Genomic DNA, 26,984 nt, shown 5'->3' with positions numbered 1-26,984 from the left:
AATATTTTCATGTTATTCAGCCGTGATGTATTTTTGGTTTTTGCTAACATTAATTTTATATACATCACATTGCTTATTTGAATGATGGATTAGTTCGGAGGACCTCGTGTCGTATCTGGAGCCCGTGATTGGCAATTTCATACTCTCTTATCCATCCGCCAAAAACCATATGCAAGCCATTATCCGAACTTAGAGGCCACTAGGGATCGATATATACGCAGTAAAAACTATGTAGCGCACTAATCGGACCTTGTCATCAGGGCTCCTGAGCACTCAGAGATCGCCAGCCATATACATATTTATGCGTAAAGCAGTAAAAACTGCAAAGTGCATTATGTCAAGTCCATTATCGGCGCTCTCGAGTATCTATTAGATATCTTCTGGGCTCGGCATCTACCCGTCTATTACTTATTCATTCATGAACTTGCCCGGATCAATTCTTCAGGGAAACCAATCATATTGAACCCTCTGGTCTATAACCTATTAAACGACTTATTCTATATCAAACATTCAATGATGAATTTTTCATTAGGATCTAATTAACTATTCAATTTGCTCACATACTAAGTTTTACAATACACGTGTCATTAAATTATGTTTCTTTCTTTGTTTCAGGTGAGTAAAACGGATCTTCTTCACTATTTGTAACACTACGACTGGTATGCAACAGACATTTCATCTCTTTGTTCACATATATATTAGTACAAAGCTGATATCTAAATTATCTCGAAATGAAGACACTAGCAAGTGATCGCTTCATACCCCGGCTCTGAAAGAACCTGGTTAATTCTCGACTCTGCAGAAGCATATACCTCACGGCTCAATCATTACTCCCCGCGAATGCATGATTGATGATCCCCAGGCCGAAGCAAACATTCCGAGAAGGCGTCGAAACTTAATATGTTTGTAGAGCAGCGGCGCAGCAGCAGCGGGGCACGCATCCCCTCGATATAAAACAAAGCTTCGATTCCGATAAGTACACAGCTCGTTCCTATTTCTCTCGTCCCTCATGCAGTTCCGTTGGCATAAACTCCAGTCAGCGCGAGTCCGGCTCCGTTCTACTTAGCCCCCCAGGCCTTTCTAGACTGGCTCCCAAGAAATCGCTCGCAAGTGCACCGAGCTTACGTACACGTGAGTGTATAACATTCGGCTTGGCTAGCCCATACGCTCGCTCGCTCGGCGCTTCCAGGAAAGTGATCGGGACCAGGCCAGTAGCTAACGATTTATAACCCAGAGCTCGCGCGTATACACGTGGCTATAGCGGGGGCGGTCGCTGCGTTGTATACTGCAGCTCGCAAGCTCGCGCGCGAGATCATAAAACTCGGCGCGGGTAGTACTGGCCTGGCCGCGATACAAAGCGCATCAGCGCCAACTTTTCGAATCACTTGATCATTCTCGCGGACGGCGGAGCGACGACGCCGCCATCCTCCAGCTCTATAATATGTACACGTATTATCGTTCAATCGAAACTTTGCTGCTGCTGCTGCTCCTTATATACACTACGAGCTTGTGGCACGGCGGGGTGGTAACGGAGAGCCGGGCGAGTAAACAGAAATGCAAGTTTCTGGAATTACCCGCGGATTTCCACAATCATTCGAGCGGTTTACAAGCAGAGGTGCCCGCTCGCGTCCAGAGTCTCAGTTTCTCGCCTCCTCCTCCCCCTCCCTCTCTCTATGTCTTGCTCTGTATAAAGCGGAGTTAAATAAGTTTCGCTGAATGAATGGCGCGGGCAAACTTGCGTAATCGAAATCTACCCCCTAAACTTGTGTGTGTGTGTGTGTATATATATATATATATATATATATATATATACACACACACACGCGGAGCGAGAAGCTGTCCCGACTGCGGGTGATAAATGTTTTACTTGTCGAGATAAGAGATTTTGACGGCAGCGCGCGCAAGAGAGAGAGAGTGAGAGAGAGCCTCGAGTGCGGTGTGTATAAGCGAAGAGGGCTTATCATATTTTCGGTTCCGATGCTTTTTCATTGTTTTCGCTCCGCGCTTACGACCGACTCGGATAATGGCCGTTGGAGGCGTGAAGACTGGCACAGTTAACTTCGAAATACAGTGCACGTATAGCGGAGGGATTTTAATTATAGTAGCGGTGTATAGTTCCTGACGTTATACCGCATAAATTAAAACGGTTCGCCTTTTATTCGTTCAAGAATATTTCACCGCGTAAAAAGTACGAGAGAAGAGCCGATCTTTAAATGGAACTTTTATGGAACTGCTATCTCAAACTTAACAAACGAAAATAATACTCCGCGTTCCACTTATAACGGGTCAAAGGCGTCGATGATAACGAAGTCGACCGGTTTTTCACGGCATCGACCAGCCGTACAGGTGAAAGTTTTCATTAACATAAAGTCGATCAATTAATCGGACCCGAGACTAAACAGCGCAGTATCTCCTATTCCAAGGCGTAACTGCGCGAGCGAGTACACACAGACCGCTGCATCCTTCGCGACTCGTCGTCGCGTCGCGAGCAGCGCACCGAACTGATCGAAGTTGGGAAGCTTGGACGGGCCTCTAATAAACGAGCAATCGCCCCGATACAGCGGATACGGCACATTAGTCGAGCGGATCTCTCGCGCGCTTCTATATCCGCTTCATTGAGACTCTCCAGTAGTCGCATTGGCGCACCGGCATCAGCGCACACTCCAAGTGTATCGAGAGCCCGAAGTTACGCCGAGAACTTTCCCTTTGGGGAATTAAACTCTCTGGCCGCCGCCACCGCGTCGTGCGGAGAGCGAGAGAGAGAGAGAGAGAGAGAGAGAGAGAGAGAGAGAGAGAGAGAGAGGCGGAGAGAGACTGCACGCATCACCCAGCGGAGCAGCGGGTCTATATATTCGTCTTATTACTGACATTGTAATTACCCTGGAAATGCCTCTGCGAAACGAGTAGTACTCCTATACTATATATCGAGCGGCGCCGTCGTCGCTCACGTCCGAAGCTGCTCTATTTTAGAGCGTTCCCCGCCCCCGCACTCATGCGCACGCGCCCATAAACTTGCGGCTTCGAATTATAGCGTATACGTACAGCGACCGTCAGAGAAAGAGAGAAAGAGGGAGTTTCGAAGCGAAGTCATCGTTGCAGCAGATGAGAGCCTTCTTGAAGTAGTTGCCGAGAAGTTGATATGGAGAAATAAGTTGCCGCGGCCGCCGCGGTAGGAGCTCTCTCTCTCTCTCTCTCTCTCTCTCTCTCTCTCTCTCTCTCTCTCTCTCTCTCTGTAGCTCGTTGCGCTTTAAAGAACGCAACGTCCTCGTCAAAGGCTGAAAAGACGAATTGATTACGCGCCAGATTTGAGGCTTAATATACGAGGGAGAGAGAGAGAGAGAGAGAGTTCTCGCCGAGAATCCCGGAATTAAAAAGCAAAGTAATATTAAAGTGGCTCGTTTGCGAAGTCAACTTGTCACGGGGAGCGAGAGAGAGAAAGAGAGACCGCCGAGAGAAAGAGGTTTTCGCCGCCGTACGCAGTGCGCATTGCAAAGGGCCACAATGAATGACCGTAGCTCGGTGGAAATCCACGCCAAGCAGACAGAAGTTTTCGCCTGGAAATTTTTGATTAAAAGCTTCTTGTCTGGCGTAAGGAGTTCTTTGTGGCCAACGCGCGAACAAACTTGCGGCGAACTGCTACCTTTCGAATCCTTTGCCCTGAGGTAGACCAATTATTTTGTTGCGGATTGCGGTTTCGTTCAATGCCGACGAACAAGCGCGTATCCCGATACAGGGTCGCTCTCGGCGGTGCGTGTGGAAAGCTCTGTTGCGAGGGACTTTTTTGTTAATTTGAAAATTCCTCGTTTGAAAGAGTAGAACAACCTTATCCATATTCAGGGGTTCATCGATTCTAAGCACATCGGCCCGGGGCCATCATTTAATTTAGAATCGAAAACAATAAGACCCGGCAAGGCAATACCCATCCGCAGGTGGTAAGAGGGAAATCCCCGAGGACAATGAGGCGACGAAGTGAGCGCGAAGATGGATTTGGTCTTCAGCACCTTCATCATGGTTATACAGCGAGGGAGATAATAATAATGAAAGCTTCCCTTCGACAAACCTTCGAAGCCGCACTTACCTAATCCCATCTATTAAGTGCCGACTTCTCCGAAGGGTTTCACGCTGTGATTTCAAATGGAATTACCAGCACCGCGCGAGCGGCACGAGTACATTGTCCGCAGAAACCGCGTATCTCGCTCGAGCACCAGCTCTCGGCTCTTCTTCTCCCTCCCTCCCCCCCTCTCTCTCTCTCTCTCTCTCTTCTCCTCACACTTACAAGCGGGAAAATCGGAAGATTTGATCTTTCGACTTTGCACTGTTTACACGAGCGAGCACTCGACATTCGCTTTGCATTATGAATTCGCGCGGATAGGGACTTTTTTCTTCCGAGCTGATTTTGCCTTTTCGCCGAGTTGTTGGAATGAGAAAATAATGCTGAATATATTCAACAAATTTTTCATGACATTGCTGAACTTGCTGTACTTTAAAGCATTCGACTTTCATCATAGTATTTCGTCTGACCAAACATTGGCTACAACTACTTGTACAGTTCAGACATCAGGTTACTTGTTCGCATACGATAATACCATTAACTTCTGTCGTCCTAAATTCAATTAAGTGGTTAGAGGACCTATTCAATACCAACCTTTCTAAGTAATAACTATTAATTTGAATCGATAGCACTGCACGCTGGTCAATGCATCGCACTTAACTGAAACAATCGATGCGCCACTAATTGGTGTTTTCCAGCGATCCTTGAAAAATCACTGCAGCCGCTTGAGACAATAGCAACTCTTTTGGAAAATTCCAATTATTCAACAATCCTAAAACCTGAATCAATAGTTCCAATAAGCCGAATAATTATAACGGGCATAAAAAGCGAACAAATTTAGCGACTTTCATAAAAATATAGGAGATAAAAACAGGCAACGACAACGAGAAAGAAGCGCAGGCGTAGCTGTTTCTGTGACTAATTAATGCTCTCCCCAGTCGTTCGTTCGTTCGTATACGTTCATTCGTCCATTCGTTTTGCGCCCGCTCGCAGCAGCGCGTGATCTCGAGTCCGGCCCGAGATTCGATTAATTCCCTTAATGTTTCGCACGCGCGCTTTTAATTCGAACTTGCTCTCGCGGGAAAAATTACGGTTCAAGTTTTTAATCACGTACTTTCATTAGTCACGTACTACTCGCGGCGTTCTCCTTTTCCTCCCCTCGTTCCGAGTGTACCACCGACTTTTTATGCGTGCGCAAATGTACCCGCTTTTTATAAACTCCATGTCGATCCCCATTAATTTATGAGATTCAAAATCTCCGGCACAATCGACTATACATAAAATACTCATCGCCACTATACAAACGCTATAAAATATTTAACGAAATTTCAGCAATGTCAATTTTTTCCCCGCATCAAGCTCAGCGTGGACGGAGCTCCTGAGCTTTTGAGCTTCCTTTAGTACTCGGATCTCGCGCGCGCATAGAAATGGAAAAGAGAGGAAAGGCCGCGGCGGCTACGCAGTCCGCGAGCGAGTTACATTAATTTCGCGGGGCGATTCGCGAGCCGACGCGCGAAATCCCTTTGAAAGCTCATCTTCCCCTCTCCGGCGCCGCCGCGGCTTTTCGCCGTCTCGACCATTTTTGAATTGGCTTTACCGAGACGAGGCTACGCTATTCCGACCGCTGCCGCGTTGCCTCGAGGAATTACATGATTTCTCCGCTGAGAGCCGTCATTAGCGCTGCTTTAAAAGTGCCTACGTAAACGCAACCCGCGCGCTTTCTTTTCTAATTGAATTCGCGGCGAGGGCGTGAGGGGGGATGATTTATAATAATGAGACATTCTTATTTACAGAGAGCGCGGCGAAATGAAAAAGAGCCGGTGCCGCTGCTGGCTGTGAAGAAAAATCGCTAAGCTTCTTACGGCTGATGCCGCCGCTGCTTTTGGCAGTAGTGCCGCTCGTTCCCACGCCTTTGCGTATACTCCTTATTTTTATGCGCCCTAGGCATTTTTCCGTGCCGCGCGGGAGATTCAAGGATTCGTAATTTCTTTTATGTACCCTGGTAGAAAATTAACGAGTGAAAACCGTTAAAAAGTTAAGTTTAGTTGACCATTATTATCAAATTTGAATGTAAAAAAATAAAGCAAAATATTGCTAATATTTTAGTGATGCGTGTCTATTATACCAACACAGTATTATTTTTAAGTTAAAAATTGTTTTTTCCTTTTTTTCTTGCATTAAAACGTTTGCATGTTTTATTACAAATATTTGGATTTTTAACGATTGCAAGATATTTTTCTATAATTTCTGGATTGTAACAGTCATTTGACAAATTTCAAGCAAATGTTCTGTTTTATCTTGAGTTAATGCGTATCTATGCATTTATAATGTTTAAACTCTTATTTATTTAAATTATTAACCACAACTTAGCTAAGTGGCCCAAAACTTAGCTTATTAACCGTTAACGTTTCTACCAGGGTAAATGACCGACGAAATATAAGCCGACGTTCGCGGCGAGCTTATTAGGTGTGATAATTTTCAGGGCCTTCGCTCGCCTCATATTTTTTGAGGCCAACCGTTTCAATTGGAATCCCTTTTAATTTGCCTTGATAGGCTTTACGTGCGGACAGGAAAGATTCCTCGATGGCTATCTTGCTAAAATCGGGGAGTGTATATGTGGCTTCGCTTGTTCTTCAGGCCAATAACCCTTGTCCCTTCTAACATTTTCACCGTGTGAAGTTTCCATCCGAACCGGAATATTAAAAAATCTCAGGTGAAACTTTTCCTCTCGCGTACACGCTTGCCGACTATCGAGTATACAGTGCACACAAATGGCAAATACAATTATTTCAATTCTATTTACACAACGAATACACTCGTCGAATGTGGCTGCACTCATCAGGGGTCGGCGCAAATGCCGAGAAGTCGACACAGTTTGTTGGTTGCCACGTTCTGCGCCTCTCTACCTTCCATGACTACGTTCTCTCATCTCTGCATCGAGCTTTCTGCGGTTTATCCGATTTTCCCAGCCCAACTTCAGTCGGCGCGTTTGAATTAGCAAATGTGCTTCGCCAAAATACCATCTGCTCGGCTATTGATACTCGAAAGACTCGGCTGTTAAATCCGTACAAGTAAGATTATGCGCATATTCGATTACGTTCAACGATAAATGTGTGTTTCCTTTATTGAAATATTTTACTATTCAAGAGGATATCGGCTACGGTTAGAATTTACAATTGGTGAAATAAATATGATCCCGATTGAAAACTTCTATAATTATATTTTAGCCTTTTTACGGTCCTTGATGTCTATGCCCTAGAAAGATGCGACGGAAAATATCGCCAAAATGCAGTATCTCAGCCAGGATACAACGGAAGAAGTTCGAGCTGAAAAATGAATTTCAACGCGATGATTAATAAATTGCGAGCGACTAGCGGACTATTGGTGACGGCGACGAGTGTACAACTATGCGTGTCGATGTACGTGTACGTGTGTGTGTCTCACGTGAAAACTGATTTATTCGCCACGCTGTCGAGGCCCGCGTTCATTATACAGGAGGCAAGTCATCGTTTCGCGGCGAGCTGGCGATCACGCGACACGCGAGCCTTTAGAATCTGAGAAACGAATTCGTGATGGGCGACACGGCAGCCAAGCCTTATTGCGTTCTCATTATACTCGGACGACGAAAGCCACTACTATACATCGCCGGTTCTCCGCTTAACTGCTTTAGGGGCGCTTTTTAATTGTCGACGATGACGCAGTTTAGTTTTTCATTCGCGTATTCAATATATGTAACCTACATACATGTGTGAGTTTGAAAACGGCTGGGTTCAGTAAAAATTTTACGTCGTACCGGTGCGGTGATTTCGTTGCATGTACATAATCGTTCCAATATTAATGGTCCGGTATTACGTACATGAAAAGGACGCGTTTAACGACTAGCATCAACGAAAATATTGGTAAAGGTCCGATAGTCGATGTCGAATGGAATTTGCATAAACAGTGTGGACCGTGCGTTATATTCTGGTGTATGGGATTAACATTTTAAAAACCCAATTTCTCGGTTAATAACATCGAGTAATCTCATTCGAAACTAGCGATATCGTCAATGCCATCAGCAGAGTGTCAACACTTTACGAAATTTCGCAATTTCAAGTTTGGATCGACAGAAACAGTGGCGTATATTTAAAGCGGATGTTACGAAGTTCAGTATTGATAAATTGATACGTATAGGAAAAAATCGAGTTAAAAATAATTGATGATATTTTGAATCCTTTCAGAGTTTATTGAATTTTGTATGTGTTGTCCTAAATAACATTGAGTGAAAGTACATTTATACAGTACCGAAATATCACTATTTGAAATAAAAGAAAACACGTTTTATCGAACAAAAATGGAAAACAAACACCGTGTGCTATGTCGGAGTTTGTTTAATTAAAAAGTAATACGCTTCGGTTATAAAGCTTAAAACATAATTCTAAATGTTGGAAAAAAGAACTCCCCGTTAACTATGAAAACTGAAATGGACCATTGAACAATTATGACAATCGGATAACAGGGCGTCGATTAATCTAAGAACAAGTATTTTCACCCGATTCGTATATCTTCAAATTTGAAATCGAATCGGTTCTTTTGAAGTTCTGGGAAACGTGCTAAAAACCAAGTCTAGAAGCCTGAGCAGCCGCAAAGTTCCGGCTGCGCTTTACAAAATGAATCGTATCGCCAGAATAATCGACACTTGAATCTAATTTGGACACTCCGCGCAGTGCGCGTATTAGGCAGCTCTCTCTCTCTCTCTCTCTCTCTCTCTCTCTCTCTCTCTCTCTCTCTCTCTCTCTCTCATTCTCTCTTCCTCTCGTGTGTGTCTGTCGGAGTCAGTCATGAAATACACAGTGAGAGAGAGAAAGAGAATCAGCCAGTCTGCGCCCATGCGCACGCGTGCTCGTTTGCCTCTGTTATATCTATGTGCAAACTAGCTCGCCCCATGAAATTAATTAAAACTCTTTAGCGGATGATTACGTGCGCGCGAGTTGGGAGAGTAGTAGGAGAGCCGGTGAATAGATAGCAGTAGCCGTGTTATCGGCTCGGCTGATCGCGCAGCGATTCACCTTTAGCCCCCTACTTTCCGCGCTATCTTTCTCTCTCTCTCTCTCTCTCCCCCTCTCTCCCACCATGGCCGAGGAGAGCTTTCCACGCGGCCCTCTTTCGAGGCTGTGAAAGCTGCCACCGGATAACGCCCAAGACAATCCTCGCTTTGATGGTTCGTTCTAGTGCCGAAGACGACTTGTGCGAAGACTTGTATCGCGCGAATGTGTCAAAGAACATCAACGAGCTTTGCGCGAAATCGAGTTTTCAAGAGTAGAGATCGGTCGTCTTTATATCATCGTCCTTTCTTTGTTTTGTTTAGATATTTAGTTTTGAGTTGTGCGGTGCATTAACTTCGGGTTGGTAACACGCTTTTCGGCAAAAATGATAAATTCAAAAGCTTCCCCACACTCTCATTTCGCGGCTGACGGTCCTTTTTACCTGAGATAGTTTACTCGTAAATATTACGCTAGACGGAAAGTTGAAATTTGAAGTTGCGCTGTTTTTTGCTTTTTTCCGTCTGACGTTGAACTTATCTCTATGAAGGATCATTTCTTGTCGCATACACACGTAAATATTTTTGTTTGATGAATTTGGAGGCGAGTTTTTTAAAGTGAACTTTAACGAGTTATGGTCCTCGTTATTTTTACCGGAATTCATAACTGCTAGATTTAGATCGTGGATGTGAAGTAGTCGACAGATGATGCAGTAATAAGAAACGAGGTGAACGTCGAAAGAACAGAGTGATTTCCCTGGTAGAAAATCACCCATTTAAAATGGCCGTAAAGGCAAAAACTGGCTAAGTAAAATGTGAAAAAACTAGACATTTTAAATTTCCTAAAAGTAGCGACATCTTGGGCATTTTTTATGGCTGAGGATTATATTTCATGAAAATATCAATAAATCAATTAATTTTTCGGATGTAAAATACAAAATTAATTATATATAGGCATAAGCTGAATAATTCGAATAATTCAAACATATGGCGAAGCTTGTAGGGCTTGTGTGAAACAATGTCTGCGTGACTCAGTCGGCTAAGGTGCACGGCCGTACTTATTTGGCCTCGTGCAGGGTGTGGGCTCAAGTCTTCGGTCAGACAGAATTTTTTCTGATGCAAAATATTATTCTATACTTTCCTTTAAACTAAAAACTCGAATCCAAGCCTGCTAGATACCATTTTCCAATTATAACCTCAAACTGTGATAAACACGTGTAACCCAGCTGTGTTACTCGACCAACTATAATGGGCAGTTTGTACTTAAGAATAAGGTAATCAGATTGAATCCAAGAACTGCCCATTAAGTTGGAGAAAAAGCGTTACATTCTGCCTAAGAAATGGCAAAGAAAACTGCCTAGTTCTAAGATTCCATTCCAAGAACTGGTCATTAAATGGGTTACCGATTCTACCAGGGTTAAATTTAAAGAATAGCGTCGGAAGTGGTAGAAACGCAATTGGTTGCAATTTCAACATTCCGTGCGTTGAATAAAAATCAACAAACTTGGTAAACTTTGATCGCTTGCTTTTCGGATTTTATTTATTCTATACAAAAATCGTAACAATTTCTCGCTTATACTTCACTATTGGGAAGCTTCAATCACCGAGACGTTAATGAAAGACCATTCTCTGTAGAGCTCTATTAAAATTTATATTTCATAATTATTATCGTTCACATTATCATGCGCGCCGTGAAACACAAATTAAAATTTTAATCCAGCGCAAGTAATCTTTATTGCAATAAAGTTCAGCATTGTTCTTCTGTGCGCAGCGCTTTACTGATGCTCTCAATTTTTTTCAGTTTGCAAGGAATTTAATCACAAATGTCTATTATCGCGCGTGCGACTAATACAGTATCCGGGGCAACAGTGTTGGGCGATCAAAATTAACTTGCATTCTTCGTAATATTGAACATGATGATAATCAATGTATTGAAACGGCAGGGATGAAAATAATTCGAATAAAATTTTCATTTTAGGCGCGATACAAATTTTCTCTTCGTTATATAATATACTTGCGTAATTACGAATATTGCATTCCTGTATTTATTGCATTCATCATTTGCGTGTTCTACTTTCCCCGTACAATATCATTATAACGCCTTTGAAACGTAAACCGGCTGTTTCGATTCTGAACGAGCGAGTAAATAAATAAATGGGCGAAACACTTTGTGATCCGAATTCGACGCGATGCAAACTCTGGCCGCAATAAACGAAGAAGAATCGCTCTCAGACGAAAGACAATAGCAGAGCATTCAATAGTTCAGCTCCGTGAGAAACAAGCTGCGCTAACAGCCCTCGATGTGCATTGTTGCCGCGGATGAAAAAGGAAAGAATAAGCGACGTAAAGCCTCGCGCGCAGCTTCGAAGTAGCAAGCATCGCAGCAGCAGCGGCGCGCCGCCGGCACTCGGCAATCATCGATCTTCATCGCAGCTTAATTAGCGTTCTCCCGCCAAGCAGCTGCAGTAGCATCGCACACTCGAGCCTTTCATCGAGGTTAAGAGAGGAAACAACATCTCTCGAAGCGGTTGAGCAGCCGGAAACAGACGTACCCTCTCTTTCTCTCTCTTGTGCGCTTTCCCACTACTCTAATGCGCACTTTGGCTTTTACTGCACAGCCTTTTCGCACCGCTGCAGTGGATATAGGCATTAGGAAACTGATCGCGAGCCGTCGCTGATTGGATTGGATCGTTCGGTATTCCAGCTGCGGCGTCGAGCTTACTTTGCAGTACATGGACGCGGGCGCGCGCAATTGTCGGTCGAGCGAATACTCGTTATATTACAGCGATGCGCAATCAAAAACCGCGGGGTCCGAGCGCTGCTCTTCGCTCGGTTGACCACGGCTGGCCTGCGCTCGATCGTTGTACCGAGAGAGGCGCTACAGCTTCACGCCGGACTGCTGATGCAGAACTGCTGCATACTTTAATTGGAATCGAATCAATTTGCCGATATTTTCCAGGTGCGCTTGTGCTCAGCTATTAATGCCGCGACGAGTTTTCACTTCGGAATGAAGATGGCCGCAATTATTCCTTTCCGCTGTCTCGGATTCTTTTCGCTGCTGCTGATGCTATACGATTTCTGAATCGCTGGAGTCTCCGAATACGATTTTGGGCGAACGAGCGAACTCGGCAAAATGTCCATACTCTCGACAAATTAGCCGAGGTGATAAAACGAAGCCGCAATCGTCGAGCTTACACGAGCTGAAGGTCTAAAAAAGTCGGCTAAACGCATGCCGGGGAATTACACGGAAAGCGCGCTGTACTGGCTAATCGTTCCAGAGCTCGCTCATATACAGATATAAGCTTGCAAGCTCGCATGATTCTTCATTTGAATAAAAGAAATCCACTTACACTCGGCGCGTTCTCATTCGCACACACATAGTGCGCAAACAGCCCCACGCGAATACAAGCGCAGAAATCCCCGGCGATATTGTGCAACTCACGCAAACTCGGGCCATAAGGCGACTCGCGAAATTATCTTCGTAATTAACGGCACTTCTTAAGGTAACGCATTGCATGCCCACGACATTTAGACACGCTCGCGCTGGGAATACAGCTTTCTCTCTCTCTTCTTGCGGCTGGGGTGGAATCTGCGCAAAGACGATACACACGTAACCTGAGACTGGCATGAGCACTTTGACGCCCCTGCGTGTGTGCGGAGATACTCGGCGGCGGTGGTGGTGTACGGAGTTGGTAGGGAGAGAGCGAACGAGAGGGATCTCTGCGGTTGCACCGACTGCCGACCTGATAAGGGACGTGTCGTCTTTGACCCTATGTGTGCGTGTGTTGCTCGCACCTTCCCCGGTCCTCCTAATTAGCAATTAATGCTCCATTCCGATCACGACTATCCAGACTTAATGTTCCTCCTGCTGCACTGATGGTGTCGGATCTTTCGCTCGCTTTCGAGACGAGTAGGTTTCACCACAATATACCAGGCGAATATAATGTCTTGTTATACGATGAGTAACGAACTTTATGCGGTTGGACGAAATACATTTCACACTCAGCTTCGCTCTCTCGCAAATTCATCAATGACATTTTACATATTACGCGCACTAATGGAAGACTGCTAGCAAGCTCCTCGCGTATAAATTCTGTTTTACAATCCCTCGTCCACTGCATTATCATACGCGATAATAAAAGCGCGCAACAGAGCATCAATCACGCGTAATACTTTTCCGCTTAATTACACACTATGGTCTTACCGAGAGTATAAGTCGATATATGCTGCACAGAGGGAGAGCCTGCAGCCGATGGGCGCGCACGTCGCACTGCGAATTATGAGCGCGATTGTTATTAGTCACTTAAAGCCTCTCAATATGGGACACACACGTACACTGAAGCAATAGCAGTAGCAGCAGCGAGGGCAAGAGATAGAAAGTCAAAGCGTAATCCCATGGCGGTGCCCAAGTGCATCTACTATCGGCAGTAGTGTGCGGCCCGAGCTCTGCTGCCCTCTAAGCTCCAGCGCTTAACGGCCAGTTAGCTCTTGCTTAATATAGCGCGCACGCGGTATTGCTCGATGTTCCAAAATCGCTTTTAACGTCCGGCCGACCTCCGCACTGCCTATGAGCAGTATATAGTAGCAGCAACGACGGCAGCCTCTCCATTATCAAGCGGGTATTATACACTCTTTCGGTGGAGGGATGGGAAGAGGAGAGAGGGAGACCGAAGCTTGACCTGGCTTGCGCCTAGGTATGAATGTCAGACGTGTGAGGCATCGCGGATTTTCCAGCGCCTTGGCCCCGGCTGATAAAGCCATCAGGGAGGGAGATCTATAAGCGATTTTCCGGCTCGGCGTGCAGAACGTGCTTGCGCGCGCGAGGAATCGAAACGGGAGATTGTGATACACGCGCATTTAGCTGAGAGCAGAATGCCTGCGGTCGAGGAAGTGAGCTGCTGCCGTTCTGGATGTATAATTTTTCATATATATATATATATATATATATATATATATATATATATATATATATATATATAGCAGGTATACACCGTCAGTTTGCTTTTTCGCGTGTGCATGTATGTGCGCGGGCTTTTAATGGCGCTCGCGTACCGGATGGTTAAGAAATTTTGCATTTCAAAGAGCTGCTCCTGCGCTGGGAGAGCTTCTTCTTTTTGGTCTGGAGATTTTCCTTTTTTTGCACTTAGCCGGGGCGCTGCTGTACGCTGCCGGCTCTTTGTGGAAGAACTGATAAAGAGGGAAACTTTATTGCTTCGTTCGAATTTGAGAATGAAATGAAAGTTGAACATTTTTGCACGCCTCTTTTTCATTCGCCTCCCGCGCGCGCGCGGTCATAAACTCGCTGGGCTGCGCGCCGGGATCACTTTTGATAAATTTTCAATTACCCCTCTGTGTGTGGCTGGCCTGCGTGTTCTACTTGAGGAGTTCGTTATTTAGCGAACGAAAAACAAACAGAAACTTGTGAAAAGCTTTCCCCGGGAGATTGAACTCGTCTAATCCGTTTTTATTTATATTTTGAAATTTAACATATTTCGCGGAGCGCGAGGATATAGAGGATAATTCTATCACGCGAAACTTTATTTTTCAAAATATTTCATGGCCAGTCAGTATTGAACGAAAATCGAGTCGTATTATTAGAATTCAAGTGGAAAAATAGAGAGGTGGATGAGAATCGTGGGTACGCTGAAAGTATACTGGAAAAATTTGCTTCCCTCCGAAATGGAAAAAGTGGACGGGGATTCGCGGATTTTACTTTGGAAATTTTTCAAATGTCCTTCCACTAGAAGAACAGAATAGCTGCTTCTGGTGAATTAATTAAAGTAGCGAAACCGAAAAAGATACGGAAGCAAGCATAAACTTTTAAATAACTCACAAATAGAGAATTGTGTGGCTAATATATTCTTGTTGAATTATATATTATTATAATATGTTACAATGAGATCAGATAATTTTAGTTGAAAATGAAAAATGTATATAATAGCGTCAGCGAGTTGCGACAAATAATATTCAAATGCTATGCAGCTTCGGTAGAATAAAGCTTTACCATCTCAAATCTGAAAATAATAAGCAGCGTCGCAAAAGCTCTCAACATACGTAAAAAGCCCTTCTAATATCGTTGGCAGGGGAACATTAAATTGACGATATTCCTCTCAATGCTCCAACATTATTATTCGCGACGTCGATACCTCTCGATAAATCTTATCACAATGACTCGTAGTATAGGCACGTCAAAAGCAGGATGTCGACGATAATGCACCAGTCGGAAGCTCGTTTTCCTCCCGGCAATTTGGAAAAGCTCCCCACCTTCCCAACGTGTATACGCGTGCACACCTATAAAGTAAGTATAGTCGCAGAGGAAAAATGACAGGAAACGCGTTAGTCGCGCGTCGTCTTGAGAAAAATGAAAGCCCTTATACGTATATTCTTGGGAGAATAAAAGGTGAGATGAAGAGAGAGATCCATTACGAGACAGTTGATATGTCTCTTCGTCGCATATCGATTGTGTGCCCGCCGACAACGACGCGGGCCAATCTTGTCTTTAACGAGCTTACCGGAAAACGCTTTTATCCGTGGCTGAGCTGCTCGCTCGAGTTGACAAATAGCCGTCATAGAGGAGAAAATAGAGACGACGCTCGAGTCAGCTGCCGTCCTCGCAGTGTCGGTGCTCTCAACTCGCGCTCTTAGGAGTTATTGTCATTCATTGGCAAGAGCCTGGCCAACATCTACAGTAAACGTCGTAAATTTCCAGTTGAGTGTGGCTTTTATCGCCTACTCTACTGCCACTGACAACGATCTCGCTAGGCTCCATTTCGATTCCTTTCGGCTATTTCGACGAACAGCGGCGCCGAATCTTGGCTGATGACCAGGCGCTCGTCTAATTGAACATGTTTACTGGAGATTAGATTCCGCTATGGGTGTACTAATGAGCTACCTCATCAAGCTCTGCAATTCGATGGCTTTTATGACGAGTGCAAAGTTTTCGGCAACTGTGGCTTAAATATCATTTTTATATCGAATGTAAACAGCGTAAATATAACACGAGTCATTGCATTATTTTTGACGTATGGGACTCACTTCATTACATGGTTATTATCAGGGATATTACCTTTCAAGTTACATGAACCGCATAAGAAGATACGCAGACATACGATCAGTTTCAACATGCGCGCAGAGAGCTACAGTATAGCGGAATAGCTAACAATGCAGAGGAAAAGGAAGATGACTGAAACCGGCTTTATGTCCGTTATTCAAAGGAATACCAAAACAAATATCATCTTGGAAATGTAGGAGGTATATATACGTCTAAAACTCAAGTTTATCCTGCTTCTATGGAACTGAATTCAATGCATTTCACAGAGGAAAAGTGCAAACTCTCAGGAAACGTAAACAATTTCCTATCGGAATTCTGGCAATCAAACGGACAAACTATTACGGTATACCGTATTATTGTTTATAATCTACGAAATACCGCAAAACGTAGAGAGAGCCAATAAGTAGATTCAAACTAGATTTCTCGAATTCCCGACGTAGTCGATCTAGCAGCGCGTGTTTTCAAACGAGTTTCATATTTCATATCGCGCGTAGCACATGAAAAAGTAAACTCTCGTCATCGGTCTCTTCGCCGCACGGATATCCGCTCGATCGTAGTCTTTTTAATAGCTATTTTCTCAATTTCCCAGCGGAGCGTCCGGGTCGAATTTGCCTTAAATTAAAGATCTTTCTGCCTCCGGTCGACGCCGGTTTCTCACATAGGCAGCGCGCACAGGTACTGCTTTCCAGAGCTAAACTCAGCTATCCATACCCCAGAGAGTATTCTTAGTGCCTTCGCCGATATCTTAAAGCTTCTAAGCTCGTCTCCGCAAGCTCGAATCCATACTGAAAGTATATCGGATATGAGAGCTGCTCTCTGTTTTAAATACGAGAGCTGCTTTATAATTTATCATCCTCTTCGTTGCCCGAGAAAGTAAGCGTTCTGAATTGTTTCTTCAATATACCATCACGATGACGAACTCTGTCGTCGTCCTGTCCTTATTTTTAGACTGTTACCTCCTTATGAATGGCCTGAATCATTGAAACTAGGTGGTTTTCCCTTTCGTAGCCGCTGTAAAATATACACAAGCTCCGGCACTACCCGGATTAACCTGGAATATTCACCCATTCACGCGTTCCATATAAATAAGTCAGCCCTGCGACGAGATCGCAAAATGCCAAGAAAAATGCGTGTTATTTCGACAGAAACGCAAGTGGGCCGCAACAGCATTAAAACTGTATTCATAACTCAAACGAGGCGTTGACCAAAAATAAAAAAATCTCGCTCCACACGCGAGCAAAAAATTGCCCGCGATAAATTATTCGCCGGTGTCGACGGAAATCTGCGCAAGGGCGCGTGCGCGAGAGAGAGGACGCATTTGACTTTGTGCTCGACGAAGCGCGGAGGGAGAGGAATTTGCGAGTGGGATAGTCGAGTAGCGGCCGCCTAAGCGCCAACTGAAACTTCTTGATCCTCAGACTTTTCCCGAGTGTTACTAATGTGGCCCTATTCCGTGAGAGGGGGGAAGAGGGGGGGGGAGGCACACGTTCGCGCCGTGCGACGAAGTATTATGAAGCTTAACGAGACTTAACGCCTGCGCTGCCGGACCGAAAGCCGATGCCGCAACCGGCCGAGAAGCTGCGATGCTATGTACAGAAAAGCGAGAGAGAGAGAGAGAGAGGCTAGAGCGCGAACGGATTTGATTTAGACAGATTGCTCGGCCTAGTTGAGCCTTTTGTTTGGCTTGCGGCTTGGCTGCAGCTTCGGATGGTTTTGCTCGTTTGGCTGCTATCGGCTAAATTGGAACTGCTGCCGTTTGCGATTTTTGCCTGTTTGCGCGTAAACTACGTTCGCGCGCTCGTGCTCGGACGCGAGCAAAAACAGCACAATAATTCTGCGGATAATTGAATTAGCTGCCGCTTCATCCGTCTGTTCAGGTATGTTCGAGTGTACGACGCAACGCAAACATTTTCGATCCATCTATAGCCGTGTACATTCATCGCTGTTATCAACGAAACATGACGATTTTCTCGGCTCGAATCGCTAAATCTTCCGGTCCATTAACTCCCATATTGCGTCATCCCAATTGCCTTTTCTGCTCCGCCGGATCCAGATGGATCGATTACACTTCACTCGTCTCTTAGTCTCTCGCAGCTCAGCGCGAGCCATCTCGTTCCGCCTGCACGTACGCGGATGCGAGAAATTCTGCGCCCGGAATTGTTTAGTCGAGCGTTTCGAGACATTAAAACTAGACAAAACGCGAGGAAACATAAGAAATAATCGAATATACGTGCGAAGCACTTCGAAAATGCATCAATAATTTTGTTCGCTGAAAGCTGATACTCTTTGTGAAAAAAAAAATGTCTGCAAAGAGAAAGGATGCTTTGCATTTTTTAAGCCGCAAGCTCTCTATAGAAACATTACATCGTCGTGCTATATATATTCCATTCATTAAACTCTTCATCCGCGTCGGGGAACAAAGCGTATGAAAATGTTGAAATGGTCGACTTTGTGTGATTTTCCTCGTATGTATCGAGTAAAGAGCAGGGCCGCGGATGATCCGATTAAAGTCAAAGGTATACGATTTCGGTCGGACTACAGAACGGCGGGAAAGGAGGACGAAGCGAGTGAGAGTGAAATAATCAGGAAGTCCAGTTTCGTTGTAGGCTATATACCTATATCCGAGAGGCGAACTTGATCAGGTGAGCGCAGCTGGAGTTGGACAAAAGACTTATAGAAGTTCGGGGATCGGAGCCGTTTACGGAAAAGTAGTACTACTTCGAAATGTCGTGGCATACGGAAAGCTACGATAATTTTCTACTTCGTGAAATACGGTTCGAGCGTAAGAATACATATATATATATTTTTTTATATACAGTTGATGATTCTAAAAATGATAAAAAGGATCGGAGTCTTTTGTTGAGCGTCGGAATAAGTCTAGTGAAACGATCATTTGTTTAAAATTACTGACCGGAAAGATTATCAAAGCCCGTATTTTCGCAAATACATTACACTAGCATTATATTATCTCGCCGAAATGTAAACCTAGCAAAAAGCGTATTCAGAATCGTGTTGAACAGCATTCATCGGAAAAAAAAGAAAATTATTTTAAAACGATACTCCGATACTACGATAAAATTTCGCTTCTTCCGAGCACTGAAAAACTGTCAGAAAATTAAAAGCTCCAACCAAAGCCAAGCACACCGGAATCTGTCGGCACTAAGAAGCTAATGCCTCAGTCACCGCGTTATCCCATTGTCGTCACTCTGACTTCATCTACTCCTCGAGTTCGTATATAGGTTAGACACTCCTGATTAGAGCATGAAAGCTTAATTCCCAAAGTACCGAAACGCTCGTCTCTTTTTCGAGCGAACGACCAAGCCTGCACTTAGAACTCGCCGCGCGCGCCTGTCTTCTTGCCCATCTTTCCGAGACTCGACACTTGGCTCCACACGTACATGTGTGTGTATATTGCCATACCCGGGCACCATAAAGTCCGCTAGGTGGAGATAGGCAGTGGCGTTAATAATTGAGCGTCGGCGGCCGCCCGACAGTCTGCCGCCTCTACCAGCTTGATTCCGCTATCTATCTCCCTCTATCTCATGCATGCGATTCGCTTCTAGAAGCTGATGAGTGACGTCGATGTGCGAGGTGGGTGCACTTTTTGGCCTTTTGTTCATTCAAATGGCCGAATCGACTGAGAACGTGTTTTCCTTAGTGTGAATGAAATGATGATACTGTTTGCACCCTGTAACTGTTACAGCCGTTGTGAGTATACTTGCTTTTAGCTGGGGGTACTTAATCGATGATGTTTTAGTTTTGAATGAACAACTTTATACTCATTTGAAATCATTAATTTGAAAATACTTTCAAGCATAATCAATAAGTACCACAAATAAGTGTTCAACTCTTCAATAACTTTGGTACGCTCGCAGTTCACCAAGTGCACAGTAGATGCATCCCATGAGTTCAAGTAGTATCCGGCGAATGTGGTCAGACCCTAGATCACTATTTTAGCTTTTGACAAAGGAAACGCGCGCAAATCCCAGTGAAGTTCTTATTTTTAATTGATTTCATTGCATTGAAAACAATTACCCTGGCGATGCATACTCGGCGAGCATATTCCTAAAATAGCATCTCGGTTCACGTGCTCCTCGCGAAAAATGTATCGCGCACACAAACGAGCCAGGGAGCCGTCGATACGAAAGTAAGCAGAGTCAGTTGGAGGATACCTGTCCAGGCGTACATCACTCGAGTTCTCGGTAAAGAGTGTCTACGTCGACTTTCCACGAGGCTTATGCGCAGCTGGCTGCTGCAAAATCCGTGTAGCGGTCGGTAGCTTGTATATCATCAGTAGAGCTCTCGCGGCTTCCTGCCCCAAGCACGTCCGATGAAAAATGCACCGGCTCGATCGATTCCACCGGCTGGAGCCGAATAATTCAAGGACTCGAGTGAGTGTATGCGTATATATATAGAGACACGTTCTAGTCCTGTCGCCGCGGGACTTTGTTAACTAGCAGGTTATACTTACTTGCGCCATTCGACAAGTCTCGGCTGGTCACAGCTCGCGGTCTTCATTGTACACACACACACACACACATATATATATATATATAGCGGGATACGTGTGTGGCTGAAGAGCTAAGGTGGGCCGGAGAGAGTTTCCTGAGCCGATCCAGTTTCAAGCTGTATGATACGGTGTATATATATATATATATATATATATATATATATATATATATATATATTGTATATATGTGGGATTATACTCGAACTTTTGGTATTTGAACTGCGCATGCTGGATTATGGATGTGGGTTACCTGACTTTTGTGGGAATTTTTCTGATATCAAAAGACGCGGAAAAAGTCTTGTTGACGCGGTCAAGTAGGTCACCACGTGAATGATGAACTTTCTGGTTTGCCTTATTTCTACAGCTATTTTTCGACGTGCGTTTAAATGCGGTTGGAATACCGTTTGAATATTCCGATACTTTATTTTTCTTTAAATATGCAGATAATAATAGATTGTTACTTCCAACAAAGACTAACACACGTCTGAAAATATTATATTGCAAACTGTTTGTAGTATCAAAGTAATGTATTTTCATTTTGAAAGATAATGTACTTGGTAGATGATTTGCAAATTTTTAAAGATTATTTATAATTTGTAAGTCGCCAATAGTCATACTACGCTGAATACACCGGTTCTCGTCCGATCATTGAAGTTAAGCAGCGTTAGGCGCGGTTAGTACTTGGATTGGTGACCGCTTGGGAATCCCGCGTGCTGTTGATACCCGAATTTTTTGAAATTTTTTGCATTTGACTGGTCATACATCAAATTTTTAATAATTATAGCCTCAAGAAAGTAATTATTTTTTTTTATTTAGTTACTTTGCGAGACTTAAATGTGCGATTTTCAGATGTTCATAACGTGATTTTAAGCAAACTGTAACGGACGTCTTGCCAGACCTGACCGTTTGTACTGAAGATCTGAGCTTAGCCTCGAAAGGAGATAGAAGTTGTAAATATTTTACATACATTAAGGATTTTTCAATTTTGTTTAAAGATTATTATTTACCAACAGCCATACTACGCTGAATACACTGGTTCTCATCCGATCACCGAAATTAAGCGGCGTTATGCGCGGTTACTATTTGGATGGGTGACCGCTTGGGAACCCCGCGTGCCGTTGGTACCCCAATTTTTTGGCAATTTTTTCCTTCTTTTGTATTTATCGCATATACTTCAATTTTACTATGAATGAACACCGTGTAATTATTTTAATGCTAATAGCTGTTTGTTGTGTAACATTTGTTAGGTGGGATTAAGTTATAACCATTAGAATAGTTACGTATGCATGTCTTGACAGGCCCGACTTTTTCTACTGGCAAGCTGAGTTCTATTTTTATCCAAACCTAGGACAGCAGAACACTCATGAGGCACATACTAAATTACACATTTTTAAAGTATCAATTAAAAGTTTGTTGTGACGTAAAATCTTGATTCATATAAAAAGCCAATAATGGATATTGCGCAATTTTCAGGCAATGTATCATGCGAATATTTCGCAGAAAAATATGATACGCCTGATGCTTTGTTTTGTCTTTTATATAGTAGATTGCCCAGCCAGATAGTGTAATGAATACGATAATAAATTCTACTCGCAAGCTTTTAACACAGTTTTTTGCATAACCTCATTAGCGCTCAACGAAGATAAAACTGAATGGGTTTTGTTCAAACTTTATTTTGTTCCCACTCACAAATAACAACTTTTCCAGATCAGCCTACATGCTTGCGGATCATCCATTATCGTCAAATGTCTAATAGAGCGGCTGAGTTTGATCAATTGATTTTAACAATGTCTCTGTCAACCGCGTTTGACTTCAAATTCAACAATTATTTCTTTCACATGTCGCGTCAATCGCGTTTCTATTAAACATACGATCTATACGTCCAACAAAACAATCGGGTCTCTGTAAAAAACCTCATTGAGTCCTCATTCTGTCAAAAAGCTGAACTTGTGGCAAATAAATATAAACAAACTCGGCCGACTCTCTTCTCGAGGAGAGTCCTCCGCTCTCCAGCAGCAACAAATGCTGAATTACAATGCGGTAAATCGTTAATCGCCCGACTCTCGAATTTATACACACACGCGCGCGCACTCGCGCGTGGAGGCGTCCGCTCCGCGCTGAATGATTAAACAGTCGAAAGCCAAATTTCGCGGCGGTGTAAATGGTCTCGCCGCGGCGACATAATAAAGCGTTTATTCCACGTTTAACAATGCAAAAGTGACCAGCGAGCGCGCTAGCTCTATTGCCGTTGTTGGCTCTCGCGGTGGGGTATTATAACCCCAGCGAGCCGCACCTCGTCATTTAAATTCGAGCGGCCTATTCTACGTTTCTGTGTGCGGTTCTCGTAAAACGCACCAAAGCGATTCGAGCGTTGCGGTCCCTCTTCAGCAGCTATATTATGCGATCGCGCGAGCGCGAATTAACGATTGCGCCGTCGCTATCAGGCACGAGAATCTAAAAGTGTCCCGGTCGCGACACCGAGCGATAGAAATATCATTGCATGTGTGTGTGTGTGTGTACGAGTGAGAGTGTGCTTGACGCTCTGGAGTAGCGTACACGGCCGCGCGTAGAAAAGAGGGCTGCGCAGCTCGGTCTCGAACAGTAATAGCCGGCGAGTTGAAACGATGGGGCTCGGTGGGAAGTTTTTACGAACCTACGTTGCGATGTCATTAAATTTCGTCATTTCGCGGCGTTCCGAAAGTACGATTTTAGCACCGGGCGAGGCGCGTTAAAACGCTGAAAAGGGTGCTGAGGAGGCAAGGCGTTATATAATCAACGCGTTAACGATTGAAATCAATTGCACATAAGCATTTCGAAATTTAATCGAGACTCGCGAGCCTACCCTGAAGAAGGGCCTCGGCTCCGAGCTAATCCCCATGAAATCCCTTCTTGCTCGACACCCCATTCGCGCGCGCACATTCTCTTTACCCCGCGCGCAAATCCACTCTTCTCCTCATCGCGACATTCACGTGCACACACACACGACGCTGTACGGACCGATCGCTTATTCCGAGCCGTTGTAAGCCTCGCGCTGCGCGCGTCGCCACTTTAACGTAGGTATATCAGAGAGCGACTACCTCCCTCTTTCTCTCTCTCTCCCTCTCTCTCACGCAAGGGTCGACAACTCGGAAACGCGAGCAGCGAGACAGAAATCCGACGACGTCAGGCGCATTCGTGCGGATAAGTGGCTGACGCTCGCTCGCAGTGCACAGCCTCTGTGCCGTACAACTGCCGCCTAATTAGCGACTCGCATTGTTTCCACGCGCTACACTGTTACCTAGATGTATACATACGATTCTGCTCTCGCGCGCTGCCTTTCATAAATAATGCCCTGCAAATTTTCGTCTCGCCCCACAGATTCTGTCGCTGCTCTCTCGCACTATACTCTATACTCCCTCGGAAGATGGGCTGCTCCGCGCGCGGTGGTGATATAATGTGTGCGAGTATACACACAGCGCGCGCGCAGGTCCGATTAATTGCGCCCCGAGGAGTAGTAGCGGCTGCTCAAAGAGCATAACGCGCGCGGCTCTTCCAACAATGCACAGCCCCCGCTCTTTTCGGTTTGCCTTTCCACGTGCTCGCCGTCGCTCTCGCTTTTCGCTCTATATAGATATACCTATATTTATATGACGTACGCTTGGCACGACTTTGCGACTGGTTTCGTCTCATCAGTGATTTACGCTGCGGAGACCGCTCAGGGGTATACACTCGTTGACTCGCGGTCGGCGCGGTTGTAAAGAAACGCGCCCCGTGCGCTCTTTTCTTTCGGTTCCCCTTTCTTTATACAGCATCGGATTCCCGGAAATTCTAGAGCTTATATATAGGGGTCGTCGGCGTCGTCGTCGTCGGCTGTCTATACGGAGAGCTTGCAGCTTGACCCTGGCTTTGTCTCGGTGATGCGATTAATAATGCGAGCGAACGATTTAGCCGGCGTGAAATCATTAGCTTTTATCGGTTCTCGGAAGGAGACTATTGCGCGAATGCCGATCGAAGATTTACATTATAGCCTCAGCAGACGACGTTGGAGAGGTAATTAAGGCGTTTCGAGTATTCGGTGGGAGACTAGTCCGATTATTTTTCTCGGACTTTTACTGCTTCAAGTTTCCGGAAAGTTTATAAGCGGATAAGAAAGGTAACGGGGGATCTGTGTCATCCATGCTTCTACATAGCGGCTCTGTGTTGCATTGCTGTAGTTATTCAATTCTGACACTGTAGGAGATTGCAGTTGGGGATTTGACTTGAAAGAACGCATCGGTATAATGAGAATGACGATTATTCTTTCTCTGTGAAAATACAAGCTCTGGAACCATTGTGCGTAATTAGTCACGTAATGAAAAGCTTCTAAAACCTACGCTATAATTTCGTTCGTTTAAGATAAATTGCCACCGTTTCGCGCACCTGATTTGGGTAATTTCTTTTTGCAATTTACATATCTTCGCTCCTTTCAATTTGCTCACTCTGATTGCATAACTTGCAAAATGCAAATTGGTAGAGTTGCATTAATCACTCGCAATAAATTTCATTATTATTTTTTTTTTTTTTAATTTTTTATTAGAATTGATCCACTTAGAATTAGTGTCATATTTATCGATGTAGATAAAAAGCATACATCCAAACTGAGTAAACAAAAATTAACGATGAAACGTCCAACGCACTTTTCATCGTTTAATTATGTTCTCGACGCCAGGAGTTGAATAAATACTTAAGCCGTAGCTCGCTTTCTGATTAACATCGCTATCGTCCAGACTGCGCAACACCATGTCAGCTCGCTGATCGCCAGAGAACTTGATTACGATTCTCGCAGGCAACCCTTTAACTGCTATTCGCACGGCGCTGCGGGCGTGCGTATTATATGAGCTACATTGCGATAATGACGCAGGCCGCGAACGGAGTTGCTGTTGCCGAAGGGTGAAGTCTGCGCTCGAGATTATTCCCATAATTTTCTTCACTTGCACGCTAGTGCCAGAACGTCCAGTGTTAAGTTTGTTTGTGGCAAATCTTGAAGGACAAATTGTAAATTTATACGAATCATTTTTTATTTTATTTTCAGATAAAATATTTCAATATGTAAAATGATATCTTTGGTATAATGAGGGAATGTGGATAGCATTCAATGGAGGCTTTTAGTGGGCTTTCTGGTGAGCTTTTAATTGTTGACGAACAATAAGAGTAATTCTGTACGCTTCAAACCATCAGAAATTGAATTGGTATTGCAAAGACAATAAGGTGGTTCATATTGATATTTTCTACTCAAATGTACCGTTTGACAATAGAACGGAATACGCGACTATAAAATAAATAATATATAGATAAAAAATAAGCAGTACGTTATTGTACGGGTAAAAAGAATTTATAATAAAAAAAATATCAGAAAGAAGCCTTCGCATATACGTTGACTACATTATACCAAAGTAATCAGCACGATAAGAGCACAACCAGGGTTATGGCAACAAGTCCGAGAGCGCGCAGAAAGAGAGCATATCATTAGAAAAAGATTGGGAGCTCTGCCAAGAAAATTAGCATTGCGCGGATCTAGCGCCGTACAATAAGAGCACGAAAAATCTTCGCAAAAACTCCGAGCTATTCTGGCTAACGAGCTCATCCCGACAGATTGCAAAACGTTCTTTACGGCATGCCATTAAAACTAAATCAAAGTAGATGGTCGGTTTAAAAAAAAAAAAAGAGAATAAGCCCCGCCTAAATCGTCGTTCGCGAAAAAGGTCCTCCGCAAACATCCAAAAATGCGAAGCTCGCATAGAAAGAACAACAAAGCGTACACACACACAGTCCGCACAGCAGTAAAATATCGTTTTAAGACATGCCAGCAAAGCCCGCGCGCGCGCACCTGTCCATTACTCCGCCAACCGAAAAAATGTCGACTGTACAGCGATAAAAACTTGAGCCCCTTTATAATCCCGCGGGCAAACTTGCAGGCTACGTACAGCAGCGGCCGAAAATGAATTACCCCGCGCGCACAGAACTCTCGCTCTCATCTCTCGATAAATTTTTCCGCGACGCAGCGCTCACGATATAAAGCAAACTTTTGCAGTCAACTGTATTTGCCTTCTGGAAAGGCGATAAATGCTGCACGTACCTAGACTCCGGGATACTGGCGATAGACTGGCGCGCAGTAGTGGAGCTATAGCGTTTATATGCGCGAGAGGGTCCCGGAGTCGCTTTCTCGAGATAAAGCTGCTGCCGCTGTCTAAAACGCTTAAACGGAGAGACGATATTGAACTCGCCACGATATATTCGCAAGAGCTGCTCGCGCTTGCGCGCGCATACGAGCGATAAAACATTATTGCATTAGGACGGCCGCAGCGCGCGCACACGGTTGGCAGCGGCTTAATTC

At 44.4% G+C, this 26,984-nt stretch overlaps 1 protein-coding gene and 2 pseudogenes across 6 annotated transcripts in view; all 3 read left to right on the top strand.

The window, feature by feature from the left end:
- Positions 1-26,984, top strand: part of LOC100123033 (neurotrimin) — a 179,948-nt gene that overhangs the window by 54,733 nt on the left and 98,231 nt on the right. The gene's annotated exons all lie outside the window — the stretch shown is intronic.
- Positions 21,236-21,354, top strand: LOC116416989 (annotated as a pseudogene).
- LOC116416991 lies at positions 21,638-21,756 on the top strand (annotated as a pseudogene).

This window comes from Nasonia vitripennis, chromosome 3, assembly GCF_009193385.2.
Source record: "Nasonia vitripennis strain AsymCx chromosome 3, Nvit_psr_1.1, whole genome shotgun sequence".
NCBI lineage: Eukaryota > Metazoa > Arthropoda > Insecta > Hymenoptera > Pteromalidae > Nasonia > Nasonia vitripennis.
This window is presented reverse-complemented; position numbering and strand designations above follow the sequence as displayed.